At 43.2% G+C, this 17,021-nt stretch overlaps 1 protein-coding gene across 1 annotated transcript in view; it reads left to right on the top strand.

Moving 5' to 3' along the window:
* Positions 1-995: 995 nt before the first annotated feature.
* LOC139471539 (uncharacterized) overlaps positions 996-17,021 on the top strand; it is a 70,201-nt gene continuing 54,175 nt past the window's right edge. The window contains exon 1 of the mRNA XM_071253916.1: positions 996-1,107. The gene's annotated coding sequence lies outside the window, so the exon portion shown is untranslated. The remainder of the gene's footprint in view (positions 1,108-17,021) is intronic.

Genomic DNA, 17,021 nt, shown 5'->3' with positions numbered 1-17,021 from the left:
TGATGTATTAAAGCGATGTAGCGAGTCCCTGGATGTCGAGTTTCTAAGTGACTGATGTAAGCGATGTAGCGAGTTCCTGTTCGCGAGGGTCTTAGTGGCCGATGTATTAAAGCGATGTAGCGAGTTTCTGGATGTCGAGTTTCTACATGACTGATGTATTAAAGCGATGTAGCGAGTTTCTGGATGTCGAGTTTGTAAGTGACTGATGTATTAAAGCGATGTAGCGAGTTTCTGGATGTCGAGTTTGTAAGTGACTGATGTATTAAAGCGATGTAGCGAGTTTCTGGATGTCGGGTTTCTACATGACTGATGTATTAAAGCGATGTAGCGAGTTCCTGGATGTCGAGTTTCAACGAGGTTTTGCCGTTCGATATATCCAAACAGTGAGGAGTAGGTCGTCCCCACTTTTCACAAAATAAATATCGGCCCTAGTGATAAATATATTGGCAAGGATTTGTATTTTGAAGTACCATGTCATCAGAATTCACCTTTAAAGAGTTTTAAGAATTCAGAATTGATAAAGAATTCAAAATGTTCATACCGACTAATGTGAATATTTTATAGTTTTGACACATTCGTCGCTATAAAAAAAATTTGATCCGCCTCTGAAGATTAGTTAGAAGAAACTCGTTTTTCTCGAACCCACGATGAATACCATCAAAACGAAAGCTCTATTACAACTTTTATAATCCTTCCCCATCGCGATCATTAGAACAATCTCAGGTGTCATCAATATCACGGTCACAATCAAGGTCACCCTAGTTACAAACATCGGAACAACGTTTTTGTCAAGAAAAACACACCTATCCCGTATGATCATGCTCCAAAACCCCACCCCCATCCATGTCCGTCCCCCCCCCCCCCCCCTCCTCCTCTACCTTCGTCCCCTCCCCCCACCTTCGTCGCGTGCACCTTCTGTAGTGTTATGCCAAGGCTGTGAGTTCACAGAACATTGATTGTGTGGTTGTAGGTCACTTGCTTGCCTATGCTACAGCTGTCGAGTTGTGCAGTCGCTGACTGTCTTCGTTTCGTGGATGCATTCTCGTCGTCTGCTCGACCACCAACTGTCGTCTGCTTCAACCGGTCTCGGAAATATTCGTGCAAATCGTGAGTAGACATTCCAGTTTTCACCACTTCCTCTTTAGTTTTGTGTAGAACGAGATTTGTTGTTATGTGTACTGCAGTTGAGGGTTTTCGGAGCAGACGACAATTCCAGCGTCTAAATATAACCCAAACTCGGAGCAGGGATGCTCTCTGCTTGATAACTCATCAGCACTCGTTTCGCAAAGTTTCTTCAAAAACTGTGATTCTCTTGTGTAACACAACTCCGTCGGCAGATCCTAAGCCGTGAGCAGACGACTACATTTCCTGAGCTTCAGGAAAAATCGATTGACACAAGTCCACCTGTTTTCATTTGCAAAAAGAGCATGTATGGTTGTAGCGGTGGTTATGCTTACATTTTATCTCCCCGGCGTGAAAGCCAAATAACAGCCAACATTTTATAAGTAACAGTTCGACTCATGACTGTTTGCGCTCGCTCTCAATCTTATAAGTAACACTGAAGTACCATTTGGGTAAGGCTTAAACAGTCAACCAAACCTGAATCTTGAATAATCACGGACTGCGCTTTTTACTTTGGTAACTCTGAATGTGTCGAATTCCAGGATGTTTAAGACACAGATTAAATAATACCATTCTCATGAACTACATTTCTCAAGGCTGTTACAATTGTGGTCGATGTATTCAGTTTCCGTCATACTCGACTTCGGTATAGCCGAAGCAGATGTTCCTTCAAGAAGAACTATTCGAGATTAATTCCTCAAGGGCAATAATTACATTCCGGTGTCTATTGCACCGTGGTAAACATCTGTGTGAAATAAATAGGAACACTGCTGTGAGGATTGTGTGTGTGTGTATGTGTGTGTGTGTTATCAGCGTGTGTGTGTGTGTGTGTATGTGTGTGAGAGAGAGAGAGTGTGAGTGTGACAGAGAAAGTGTGTGTTAGTGTATGTGTGAGTGAGTGGTGTGTGTGTGAGAGAGTGGTGTGTGTATATATGTATGTGTGTGTGTGAGTGAGTGCTGTGTGTGTGAGTGAACGTATGTGTGTGTGTGTGTGGGGGGGGGGGGGGGGGTCACTAGGTCTCCTGATTCATACGGTTGACCTAAGTGCAGACTGATGACTACACACAGCCGTACCCTCGAATATACAGCGCAAGGATGATACATCACTCATTTGATATCCAAGCGTGATTTTGAGTCTGATCGGCTGACACGACGGTAATTATGTACCGCCATCAGGACATGGAGAAATCATCTCAATCTATTCATTCTAATCTACCTCCGGAATCCACATAGTCTCTTGATGTCACCGACGTAAACCATGTCATGGTTGATATCGACTATTTCTATAATATTGCAATACCGTCATCAATGAAATATTGCTGACTGCGGTCTAAAATAACATTCACTCACTTATCCATAAAAAAACACAACATGAGTTACGCTTAACAAACATGCCTTCATGCGAATTTTTTGTCGGGATTCAATTATAATTTTTTCTAAAATCATCCGTTTTCCAACCTTCCAAAATACTGATCCGCTCTGATGGAGTAGACTGTAAAGGACCCATTCATTCAACAAAGAAGCAATTACAGCTTTGGTGAGATGGGAAGGATTCACTATTTGATAATCAGCCTAGGCAATTAAACAACATTTAGATGCAGAAACTATACTGAGCATATGATACGCAGTGACTGAAGACTGGCATGTATGTTGGAGTTATATCCGTCTGATAACGTAGATTCGCTACTGACTTCACTTGTGATATAAATACCATGCGAATGCAAACTCCGGTATAGCAAACCGATCTAGACATACGGTATCTCAACGAGTGTGTAGACTGTGACTTGGAACTAGCGAGCGACCGGAAGCCAATGTGGCTTGCTCATTTCAGTGCTGTTGCCGACGTTGACCGGGACGCTGGTGGCGCAGCCGTCTAGGGCGTGGAATGAGCTGTGCAGAAACTTATGATCGAATCCCGGTTCGCCCCGATTATGTTTCTAGATTTGTCAGCACCATACCCGTGCTTGTGGGTTTCACCAAAGTGGTAAACGTCTGAGACCTGCATTACTTTGGGCTTTCCTCCCACATTAAGCTGACACGCCGTGATATGACTGGAATACTGTTAAAAGCAGAGTTACACCCAACTCACTCACTCACTCTGACGTTTCTTGGTGTTAGGTTTGTTTGTTTGTGTATTTGTTGTTAAACGCCGCACTCACCAATATTCCAGCTATATGACGGCAGTCTGTAAATAATCTGGACCAGAAAATCTAGTGATTGATATCATGAGCATCGGTCCAAGCAGTTAGTATACGATGACATGCATCAACCAAGTCAGAGAGCCTGACCACCCATTCCCGTTAGTCGCCTCTTACGACAAGCATAGTTGCCTGTTACAGCAAGCATGGGTTGCTGAAGACGTATTCTACCCCGGATCTTCACAGGTCTCCCGGTGTTATTGTGGAAGGATAGGTTATGAAAAACTCTTCATGTTGTAATGGTTGGTACCATATTGGCTGAGCCCTCGTTCATCTCGCCGGAATCTATATGGTACATAATATTGCGTGAAGCCTGTTTCCGTGTCCCCGTTATAACGAGGTTGCTGAAAGCTTCTTAGAACCATAATCACTCATTCACTCACCAGTAATAAATATTTTCTAAATGCGACCCAGTGAGTGCTGACGCCCGTCATGCTGGCGTAGCGGGCTACAACGGGGATCGGTTGGCAACAATGGGGCTGTTATGGACATTTCTGGGTTAAATAGCGTTCGAGGAGGCAAAGCAATAAGCTCTGCCTGAAGCCAGGGAACTATCTCAAGGATGTCTGTGTAATATGTGTGGTATGTTGGAGGCTTGCTCTAGCTGCAAGATGGGACATCGTCAGCCCGATCAGCCATTCTAGCCAACCGAGACAGCAATGGCGGAATGGTCTTGCCGTAATGAACCATACGCAGTTCAAACTAAACTTTATACCTTCCACAGAAAAAGGAACATATATTTGTTGAAATAAGGTCAGTTTGAATTCAAAGATAATTCCAGTTGTATCTTTTCCACGAAAAATATTAATTTGTTTCTCAGAAGATGAGGAAGCGCTTCTTTCTTCCGTGAGACACACTGTATTCACCTTCAGTCCGACCGATGCATACTGTGGAACTGCCTTTGGAATGGAGGTCACAAGGTACACTCGCACTCTAAGTACCAACAACTCACTCAGTTTCAAGGAGATCCCTCCACAAGCACTGAACAAAAGAGCCTCGATGACGTCTTAATTACGCTGTGGACAAATGAGGAATCGGTTCAAGCTCGTCTTACAAATGTTCTCAGTTTACACTGAATGTTTCACAAGGTAGGACTACTGACTAATGATACGCTAAGGGGGTCGGCTTGTTTGTATTAATTAACTAAGGTGATCATTTTCTAAGGGTGTGGTGTGTGTGTTGGGGGTAGGGGGTCGGGGGTTGGGGGCGGGGGGTAAATGAATAGTTTGTTCAGAAACATGCCCAAAAGGAATAGTTTCTAGGGAGTGGTGTAACAAAATAGATAGTTTGTTTTGCTGAAAATGCACAAACGTCATTTTTGTGTGTTATTAGTGAAAATGTAAAGATTGTTTGGTGGAGCTAAATAAATATATTCTTTGTTCTAAAAAACCTATTCAAATCAAACGGATGCCACCGAAACCGTTTTATAATACAGGTATTATTAATCTATGTAATTTTATGTAATTGTTCAGTTGAAAAGGGCGTCGAGGAAGCCTACTTTTTGTAGTAATAAAAGAGTGCGCATGTAGGTTCAATACTAGACGCCTATTTCCCCTACCCACTCGCTCAAATCAAATAACGAGGGATCCCTGCATTCTAATGCCTGCGCAACATTCCATCTGTGCGATAGATCGACTTAAGATATGTCCTCAGTACAGCCCCATAACACAACACACAACACACAACACACACATACGACAGTTCGAGTTGCGCAGTGGCTAGACATCAGCAGGCATCCTCAATAAGAAGGATGTATTCGTCTACACACAGCGGGATTAGATATGAATGAACAATTGACTTGCCTTTGCGTGTGTTTGTGACCTGCCATCGGTTGGGCTGGATATGCTCATCTTTTCACGAACATCTGGTATCATCACTGTTGAATAGTGATTCATTGACAAATGTTCATGATATTGTCGTAATCGTACAATGGACTTTCTGATGAATCTGCGTCTGTACAAACATGCAGGAAAACCGCGTTGGTGAATGAGTATGGTTTTACGCCGCTTTTAGCAATATTGTAACAATACCACGGCGGGAATCGAACCCGGGCCTTAGGCCTGCCGAACTAACGCTTTAACCACTTGGCTACGCTCCACCCATTTTATGAATGATGCAGTGTACAGCGTAGGTGATGAGTTTCATCATATAGGATAAAGACATATTTATTTCGAGGATAATTTCGCGGGAAATTGTTTTGTGTCCTTCGATATATAACTGTTTTTTGTCCGCCGGTAACGCGTGGGCGAGCACAGCTGTCGTATTTCATCATTGTACGGCTCCTACAATCAGTCATCACTGTAAAACTTGCTGTTTGTTTTCTCGGAGAAGAAACATGTTTATTTTCACTGATGCGATTGTTATTGTGAATTCTGTTAACAACCATTTGTGTGATTCATTTGGTGGCGTGAGTAACCCAAGCCGTAACTCGCTGTGAAGAGTTGCGTCCCTTTGCTCCCAGGATTCCCTGACCCTATACATTTGTTTGACTCTGTGGTGAAGTTGCCGTTCAGCTCTAAAGCAAAGTTATCTCCCATGTCCGGCCGTGTTTGGCGTTTGTTCGATTCGCACACGTACATGTCTATCCAGGGTTGTAGAAATTACTACTACTACTACAACTACTACTGCTACTACTACTACTACTACTACTACTACTACTACTACTACCGGGGGCGATGAGGTAGCCTCGTCGTTAAAGTGTTCGCTCGATCGCCAAAGACCCGGGTTCGATTCCCCACCATGGGTACAATGTGTGAAGTCCACCCCCCCCCCCCCCCCCCCCCCCCCCCCCACACACACACACACACACACACCCCTCATATTCCTGGAAACTAAAGGCGTTGTATAAGAAATACTTCGAAATATTCCCGCTATAACAGGTCTGGTAACCATGGAGTCCGCCCAGTGGTCGATAATATGAGCAGATATCCATGCCGCGAGATTACAGAGAGGCAGGTCAGACATTGTAACCAACCGATCCACATTAAAATAGTTTGTTTTTTTCCCGACGGGCACGAGGTGCAGTGAATCTGTTCTCAATCAGACTACGGGGGCCGTGCTAGAGAATAGGAATTTAATACTTGTACTAAGATAGCTTTGTCGAGACGGAGTTCAACCGTCTGCATGCACTCCAGGGATCTCCGTCAGGGCAATTACAGAAACCGACAGAAATATGCATGGTATTCCAAGAGACCAACTAGTCGGAACATACATCCAAGTCGCACACTCAGAACCAGGACTTCTGAGCATAAGTTTCAAAGAATGAAAGTCAATGTTTTGCAGAGTGTTGGTCGATCAGAACGAACAGAGGCGTGGTTGTGTGTCCGAATCCCATGTTCACTGGTTATTTTGACAAATAACAAACCCGCTTTTTTGCAAACATCTGACCCGTGAAGATCCGGGGTAGAATAGGTTTTCAGCAAAACACGCTTGCCGTGAAAGGCGACTTTGCTTGTAAGAGGCGACTAACGGGATCGGGTAGTCAGGCTTGCTGACTCGGTTGATGCATGTCATCGTTTCTCAATTTCGTGGATCGATGCTCATGATGTCAATCACTGGCTTGTCTGGACCAGACTCGATTATTTACAGACCGCCATCATATAGCTGGAACACACAGAGTGCGGCGTTAAACAACCAACAGACAAACATACTAACTGCAAACGTCTCAGCTGTTTTGATTTGTCCATCTGGCCCTTATTTGAGTATGAGTGTCGCGCAGAATGGATGCATTATATTTCCCATTCTGTATTACTTCCCACACATTATTGATTGGCGGGTGCAAGCGGTTTCGTGAACACCTGGTGTCATCAATGATTTTCAATTTTCATTCATCATTTCTTTACGCCCGTTGGAATCTGTTTCGGCTGTGGTTATTCTGTGGTGTTGATGTTTTACCCTCTCCTTTTGGTGTTGATGTAAAATATTTACCCTCTCCTTTTATCATTTACCTCTCGGCCCATTCTCTGGTATATCTTCTTGTTACAAGACGGACGGAGGCAGGTAAAGAAGCTATTATTGATTCGCTGATTAGCTTGTGTGTGCGTTCAGTGAGATACACCCTGCAACACTATAAGCCCATGCCGCACGCTAAGTCTGCCTCAGTCCTTGAACCGTGGTATATTCCCTCTCGCCCAGACCTTACTGTAATGCTATATCTATAACTGAACAATTCTAGATTTTCCACAGGTTCTGAATCTCCAAGCTCACTGGGGCTCCTTTTCAATTTAAATGTAGTTGTTTGTATATATCAAAAATATATTTTACCTATGTGCCTGTATGTGTGTCAATCCATGTGTTATGTTGGACCCTTGGCGAGTACAGAGTTCGTTACAAACTGTAGGCTTCGGTTTTCATTTGAGGTAAGTTTATTTGTAAAGGGACATCGTTGATCTGACTTATTTAATCATGTACAACTCAACCTCGATATTCCGGATGATTTGGTTATGTATAATTAACCTCCTTTATAATTAGCCTCAGTTATCCGGACATTTCATGTCAAACAGCCCAACCCTTGTTATCCGGATGATGATGATGATGATGATGATGATGATGATGATGATGATGATGATGATGAACAGATTAAAAAAACAAATGCAGTAAAGAGGGTTTTGGTGAATCTGGCACAGTCAGACTGGTTAGGCTTATCATCAGCTCAGGGCCCTTGCCCCCTCTGTACGCAGCCCAGACAGCGAATGGGGCTTCTCCCAGGAAGCACTGCCTGGTCAAACCCACCCAGAACTTTTGAATGCGAAGACTCCCCAACACTGCGGCCTTCTGCATTACCCAGATTTTCAGAAGGACTGTATTCCTGGAAGCAAACCCGGGTACTCTCCCAATGTCAGTCAACAGATTGGGAGGTACCAAACCAAAGGCACCGAGAACAATGGGGAGTCGGACAACTTGTTATTTGGGATGCAAGCATGACATTTCGAAAGCGAGTTCGGCATATTTGCCATGACTTTCCTGACTCTTGTCAATCACATTAGTGTCGAAAGGGACAGAAACTTCAATGATATACATGATTGCATTGGATGTATCACAAAGGAAGGCAAGATCAGGTTTGTTGGCTTGGATACATTTGAGGCTGTATACGGTCCTTTTTCAAAGAATTTGTATTTATCATTTTCCATGACGCCCTCCACATATTCCGGGTCGTACCATGGATGGACCTCTGTGTCAAAACCACAAGCATGGCGAAGACGGTCATAAAATGATCGAGCTACACCATCATGTCGCTTAAGATACTGTGTTTTTTGCCAAAGCTGGGCATCCACTGACAATGTGTTGGACAGTCTCATTTAATTCCTTGCCTCATCTACATTTCATATTTACATTTTGATTCATAATCACACATTGACGGTTTCAAGGGGGAAGTGACTGGTCCTGAGCAGCAAACAGAAAGCCTTCTGTTTCACTTTTCAGACCAGCCGACTTCATCCAAGCGGAGGACTCTGCAGGATTGCTGATCTTCTCAACACACTGCACATAAACTCGATTCAGTGGTCGTTCAGAAAGCCTCTCCTTGAAAAACTGAGTCGGGGCCGACTTGATATGGGACTTCGCTTGGTTGACAGTCATTTCTGTACCGTCCAGCAGTACGGAACCATCAACAACATCAACACTGACATTGAGATTATGTCCCACATCCTTGGCTCGTTTTTGAAAACTGTGGAATGCCTTGTTTTCATCACGAGTCTTGACATGTTTCACAAGAGGATCATCAGAGAAATAAATGTGTGCAAAAGTGCACAAAACAATTCTATAATGAAGAGCCTCCACATGAAGAGCCAATCCACGCCCTCCCATCATACTTGGTAAATATTAGCGATTGAGGGAAGAGCGAGGGTGGTGGGATCTATTGTCTGCCATGATTCTTCGCTTGAGGGTGTCAATACCCTGAATTTCTTGTTTCTTCAAATCAACAACACCAAAAGAATACGAAATTATTCTTCTTCTTATTATTATTATTGTTGTTGTTTTTATCATCATTATGTAGGCATCCGTGTTATTGCTGGATCATATCCAACGAAGCCCGTCTTTATGGTGCTATCAATGGTCAGGGAAGTTTAACCTTACTGAAGATACTATGGTTTTCTAGTAAGGGTATGGCGGGGTAGCCAAGTGGTTAAAGCGTCATGCTGAAGAAACGGGCTCGATTCCCTGCATGGTATATTGTGTGATGCCGTGATAGGCATAAAACCAAACTAACTACTATTATTTATAGGGTGGTAGAGTAACACCAATGTAGGTGTTAAATGGATTCATTTCAAATACACTCGTGAAGATCCAGGTTTGAATAGGTCTCCAGCAACCCATGCTTGCCGTTAGGGGCTACTAACGGGATCGGGTGGTCAGGCTCGCTGACTTGGTTAATCATGCATGGCATCGTATCCAAATTGCGAAGATCGATGCTCATGATGTCAATCACTGGTTAGTCTGGCCCGACTTAATTATTTACAGACCGTCGTCATATAGCTGGAATATTGCCGAGTGCGGCGTTAAACAATAAACACAAACGAACGACATTCGAAATACTACTTTAATTAGGATGATTATTTAGACTGAAACCCTGTAAAAACTATATTGTATGCCTACCACACTTCCCACTCACTCACTCACTCACTCACTCACTCGTGGCGGTCGGGTAGCCTAGTGGTTAAAGCGTTCGCTCGTCACGCCGAAGACCCGGGTTCGATTCCCGACATGGGTACAATGTGTGAAGCTCGTTTCTGGTGTCCCCCGCCGTGATATTGCTGGAATGTTGCTAAAAGCGGCGTAAAAGCATACTTACTCACTCACTCACTCACTCACTCACTCACTCACTCACTCACTCACTCACCAACTCACTCACTCACCAACTCACTCACTCACTCACTCACTCACTCACTCACTCACTTCTTGTTCCCTCGGTTGTATGCAAATGAATAGACTAACATCTAGTCTCTGAAATGAACATATCGTACAGAAAAAACAGTTGTTCAGTTATCTTATATATGAAAATATAATATAAGGGAGCCCAGTGACTCTCTTCATTTTCAGATACTGCAGTAATCTAGACTTGCCAAACATTATAGACTTGCATGGGCTGTATTTGATATATATTTGTATCAGGGTCTGTAAGACAGACTAGCAAATGAAGTGTAGGACGTATTTAGCAACTGGTTGTTATCTTCACAGCGGGAGAATGTAGAAGTTGCGGTCACTGGGGCCAGATGGTTTCTGCTAAGTTATAGTACCGATAATATCAGCCCATGAATTTATAGCTTTCATGTGTGCCTGTTAGTAACATATGGGCCTCACCCACCATCTGATTCACAGCTGCCGTTAAATATAAGCAGTGTCAATAAAAACACGTCACGCTCTGCTTGGATTGATCTCATAGCCTTGTGATGAGTGAGTGAATATGGTTTTACGCCGCGATTAACACTATTCCAGCAATATCACGGCGGGCACACCAGAAATGGGTTTCACACATTGTACCCATGTGGGGAATCGAACCCTGGTGACGAGACAATGCTTTAACCACTGGACTACCCCACCGCCCCCACCTTGTGATGAAAAGGGGGTCACAGTTATTGTGGGATCGAATCGACGTTAGCACCAATTATGTTTCTTTGATTGTCAGCACCATACCCGTGCTAATGGGTTTCGCCGAAGTGGTAAACGTCTGAGGTCAACATCACTTCGGGTTTTCCTCCCACATTCAGCTGACACGCCGTGATATAACTGGAATACTGTCCATAGCCAACTCCCTCACTCACTGAAGTATGCCTATCAACAATGGAAAGTTAAATTTCCCCGACGCCGATCAGAATACATATATACTATCAAATTACCTAGTTAATTATACTCATTAAAATACTATTTTTTCACGACTGAATCCACAAATGAGACTAATTACTTTGACGATGACGTCACTTTTAGGTTGCTGACCAGGGCACCGCACCCCAGGGATTCCGTAGGCATGGCCACCTCTGTTCAACCGAAAATGCCGCTATTGGGTTCACATGGGTTAACATTGGTTACCATAGTTACCAGTCGAGAGTCGAGACTTTTGAAATGCGACGCGAGCAGTAACATCTTGTGAACAGTACATCGTGTGAAGTGATGTAAACACTACATCGTGTAAGATGATGTGAACACTACATCGTGGAAGGTGATGTGAACACTACATCGTGTAAGGTGATGTGAACACTACATCGTGTAAGGTGATGTGAACACTACATCGTGTGAGGTGATGTGAACACTACATCGTGTAAGGTGATGTGAACACTACATCATGTGAGGTGATGTGAACACTACATCGTGTGAGGTAATGTGAACACTACATCGTGTAAGATGATGTGAACACTACATCGTGTAAGGTGATGTGAACACTACATCGTGTGAGGTAATGTGAACACTACATCGTGTAAGATGATGTGAACACTACATATGTAAGATGATGTGAACACTACATCGTGTAAGGTCAGACGAGTTTGGAGTTGACAAACCAGTAACCCTCAGTTTGAGAGTCGACCTCTGGAGAAGGATGAGCTTCTTCCATTCCAGGTATATCACGGTGGTAGCTAAATTGATCCCAAACAACATCCGTCAGTAAAAACAACTTATCCTCGATCGAAACCAATCTATCGAAATTTGATAGCCCAGTTGCTATCAGCTTGTGGTAACGGATGGTAACGGATGGTAACTTCACTTGTGTAGCAGGCTTCAATTAGTTTTATGCAGGTGAACCAGATTGTGTGTGTTTGAACTTGCCAATCTCTCTTCCGAAATCTAAGTTGTGAAAAGAGAGACCGACAGAGCTTCAAAGTTAACAAGTATGGGGTCAGCGGCAACCAGCTAGGCAGGTAATTTCCTTTAATTAACTTTCCTATTTCAAACGCACAACTTCGTAGTCTCTTGGATTCCTATCAACTTTGATTAACATGAGTCGGACTATTTTCGAATGAACGGAATGGTAGCTGACTCTCCTGACAGTTGTAAGTTCTATTTCTGAAGATATATTATATATTTATGGAAGAAATGAGTGATTGCATGAATTGAATGGAAAATAAATGTGCACGGCGTGTATGCTTAACAGCTGTATAATATCAAGAATACCATGAAGAGAGGTTGTTCATAACGATCGTGACCCATGTTGACCTTGGCATCTGTGTTTTAATATCACAATTGCGATATCCAGAGACATTAATCTTTGAGGAAACCACGTTGGTGACTTTATTAATAAACATTATAGAGAAAGAAAACTTACAATGGTGGTCACTGATTTACAGATAGCAACGTCACAGAACATAATATCATCTTCCCGAGGCAAGTGAGTTAACTGACTATAAAAGTCCAGTTTCCACCCTTGCCGAACATGGCTGGTATTATGGAGTTACATTTTGGCTGGACTAACGAGTCTATACATAGTCCAATCAAAATCGCGCAACGACATCGAAATCCGGTTCGTAAACTGTCGTGCAGATTTCGGTCGATTGCAGGATTTGCAAAGCATTTACACAGCCAACTCGTTGTCAACAGATATTTTCTAAATCTTTTCATGTTTTTAATCAAGGTGCTCACATGATTTGATGCACTTCGCGATTGTAAGAGACGTTTTATCACAATATATATCTTGATTATCGATCAGATCGGTTGACTGGGCACCGCCGTTTTGTTTGAAGCAAATGCAAGTGATACGAGAGGTGGAATCTGATTGGTCAATAGGGAGAGGCATAGAAGGGACATAACTCGTAATATCCACTGGTGGCGCTACGATCGAGCCCAGGAATTCCAGCCTAGTTCGGCAAGGGTGGAAACTGGACTTTTAAAGTCAGCTAACTCTCTTGCCTCGGGAAGATGCATAACATAGGACAACGTCACAAACAAGAAACGTGACGTCAAATAGCAATAGAACAGATAACAGCCCGCCGTTAGGGAAAAACGGAATGCTATCAAGGTACAGATTTCTGATACCATGAGGGCATTATCATTCTATCCATTTTAGCTATAATTCTTGTTTAAACGTTCACATTTAGTGCATTATATATTCCATTGTTAACGTCTGTGTTTACATGTGTGTGAAACCCATTTCTGGTGTCCCCAGCCAGGATATTGCTGGAATATTGCTAAAAGCGGCGTAAAATCAAAATCACTCACTCACCCACTACATTTCAACGTTGTATAGGAAACATATGTACTGTCGTGTCGTTCATACCGATTGTGTTACGTTTTCATTTTGAAATGACACGTGCGATGAGGGTATGAGATTGTGACTTTTCGGCATAATTAATTCGTTATGGTGTCGTTAGTTGCCGTATTCGGTGTCATATAAAGTATTGGCTCACGAGTAGTAGCTCGTCGGTTATTCCCCATAGCGGGGCGGTCTGGTAGCCTAGTAGTTAAAGCGTTAGTTCGTCACGCCGAAGACCCGGTTTCGATTCCCGAAATGGGCACAATGTGTGAAGCCCATTTCTGGTGTCCCCCGCCGTGATATTGCTGGAATATTGCTAAAAACGGCGTAAACCCATACTCACTATTCCCCATAGCTGACTATATATCGCCGCTGTGCAACAAGGCGTTTTATAAGTTTGTGATATCCAATGGAACATAATTGATTTACTTGAGCTTATTTGATTATACGGTGATGGATTAACTTCAGGTACTTTTAATTTTTTTTTATATTACCCTTACACATATTTATATTTTCCTTTTATCATATTTATTGGTTAATCGTTACTATCCAGAACCATTCACTAAACTTAACTGTAGTTCATTGATTTGCTCGGCCGACATTGCCACGAGGTCATATGGTATCGATAAGCTAAGAACACGCTGAGAATTGCTTTGCCCCTTCAGTGAAACGGTTGTCAGGTCTGTGAATTGATTGACTGTTACTAGTACATTAATGATACATTACGAATTATTGAACTGGTATTTATATTTGAACAAAGATTCGTTCTTTCTGATTGTTAAGAAAGTTTTCGGCATAGAGCAATTCGTCCCACCAATGCTGATCTGCTGTTATTAAGGTCATTATACCTTCTAATTATGTCTCGTTAGCTGTTCGTTGTTAAAAAGACAGTGTGCCAGAACATCGGTTTGAATAACCGTTTGTTGACGTTCTACTTGAAAGAGTTGGGGCGGCCAGGTAGCCTAGTGGTTAAAGCGTTCGCTCGTCACGCAGAAGACCCGGGTTCGATTCCCGACGTGGGTACAATGTGTGAAACGTATTTCTGGTGTCCTCCGCCGTGATATTGCTGGAATATTGCTAAAAGAGGCGTAAAACCATACCCACTCACTCACTTGAAAGAGTGTGCACCTTGTGCAGTGTGCATCTTGTGCAGTGTGCATCAGTTGTGTTTGGACTTCTAGTGAATGTGTGTGCTTGATGGTGACAGTAGGAGTCTGGATTTGTCTATTGGTTTACTCAATTTAACTTTGCAAATATTGTTTGCTGCAATCTCAACGGGATGTCCTCGGATCTTTGTTTAGCGATAACAAGAACTAAGATCTGATTTTAAATGAGATTGTGTTTGCTGAAACAATGTTAGAAAATCAATCAAATGGGTCACTGTTGTGTAGAACGATTAACTACCTTTTAAATTTGATTTGGGATTTTTGATTATCCACCGAAACAAGTTTCGACAGGGCACAAAAGGCAAATAACTGGAGAAAATTATATGAATGGATCACTGAAAATCAGTGATGACACCAGGTGTTCGCGAAAAGGGGAAGCCTGTTCTGTCCTACAGGTAGCACCCGCCACTCACACAATTTGCCTACAAAGTAAGAGTTTGTTGTCTGGTTCCGCACAACACAACAGCTAGATAGGACACGTCAGGAGGATAAAAAAAGTAGAAAAACACGTTTCCACTTTTACAGTGAGTGAGTGGGTGAGTGTGGTTTTACGCCGTCTTTAGCAATATTCCAGCAATATCACGGTGGGGTACACCAGAAATGGGCTTCACACATTGTACCCATGTCGGGAATCGAACCCTGGCCTTTGGCGGTTGGGCGAACGCTTTAACCACTAGGCTACCACACCGCCCCTAACCATTTTTACAACTAATGAAGTAAAATATTCTTGAACCAGTAAGAAAGGGTAATAATTATTTCATGCTCTCTTGAAATCATTGGGAAATTAATTTGTTGTTGCTTGTTTTAAAAAGCAGTGAACATATGAAAAAATAATCCTTTCTTTTACAAAAGTCACAACCCTTTACACCCCACCCCACCCCTGCCCCACCCACCCACCCCACCCCCCACCACACCCCCACCCCCTGCCAAACACACACATACGCCTCCTTGGTTGTCGATGTCATCGTACCCCAGTTGGGAAGATCGAGACTAGATTATTTACAGACCGCTGTTATATAGCTGGATAATTGCCGAGAGCGATGGTAAACAACAATCAAACACAGAAAAAAAATACTAAATATACAAAAGAAAAATCCCAAGCACTGACAACACACAGGGCATGAACTCCACGTGCATCGCGACTCACTCCCCCGCAATCCCCTGTTCGATGGTAATGGATTCTTCCGCTGCACGCACACCGACCGCTGCCTCAGAACGCCGGGCTCACGCCGATGTTTCTTTAGTTTGTATAGCAGCACTTCAATAATCCGTTTTCCGCCAAATAGATAACAAATACTTTCTGGGACGTGCTGAGATTCCATCACTGTGTAGGTGGCTGTTTACTTTGTGATGCGTGCTCGACGTTGTGTGATTTATAAACACGATTTAGAAACATTCCACTTGAGCCCTTCATTGTCTACGCTATTGATATGCTCTTTTATTTTTTCATTTAAAACAGACCTTTGTCCAATGAGAGATCGTTAATTGACCAGTGTGTGGTATTGTTGTTTAACGCCGCTCTCAGCAATATTCCAGCTATATGATGGCGACCTGTAAATAAATAAACCACGTCTTGACCAGAAAGTCCAGTGATCGATATTATGAGCAACGATCCACTCCGTCGGGGTACGAGGGCACGCTGTCAGTCAAGTTAGCGAGTCTGACCACCCGACCCACAAAGATTCCTGAGGTCCTATTATTACCCAGAATACCCACGGTGTCACTTGGTCACGTGGGTTTCACCGGATTGCAGTCTTAGATTCGAACCTTTGGTTTGTCTGCACCATATGCTGGTGGTGCTTTTAATGAAGATTGTAACACCCATGACCTGCACCCCCCCCCCCCCCCTCTCTCTCTCTCTCTCTCAAACTCTGTGTGTGTCTCTCTGGGTCTCTCACTCTCCCTCTCACCCTGTCTCTCGCTCTGTGTCACTCACTCTATCTATCTATCTATCTCTGTGTGTGTGTGTGTGTGTCTCTCTCACTCTGTCTCTCGCTCTGTGTCACTCTATCTATCTATCTATCTATCTATCTATCTATCTCTGTGTCTCTCTTTCTCTCTCTCTCGGGATGGGGTGGGGGTAGCTGTGGTGGGATGATAGGGTGTGTGCGGAGATTATTTATTTGTCCCAAGAAAAAATCAATTCGTCCTGAGGGTCTAACCTCCAAATACATCGCGGGACAAGGTGGATCAGCCCCACACAAAGTGTATTGTGTAGACAGGAAATTGTGCAGCTCCCCCTTTCACGGAAACACTTGCGCGTTTTGAAGCAGGGACCGAACCAATATCAGGCCTCTTACACAAATATCAGACCTCAATGTTCTAGCTCCTCTGGACAGCCTTATGTCTACACATATA

Source organism: Haliotis cracherodii, unplaced genomic scaffold (genome assembly GCF_022045235.1).
Source record: "Haliotis cracherodii isolate W230 unplaced genomic scaffold, xgHalCrac1.p SCAF_23, whole genome shotgun sequence".
Taxonomy (NCBI): domain Eukaryota; kingdom Metazoa; phylum Mollusca; class Gastropoda; order Lepetellida; family Haliotidae; genus Haliotis; species Haliotis cracherodii.
The sequence above is the reverse complement of the archived record's forward strand: the minus strand, read 5'-3'. Positions and strand labels throughout refer to the sequence as shown.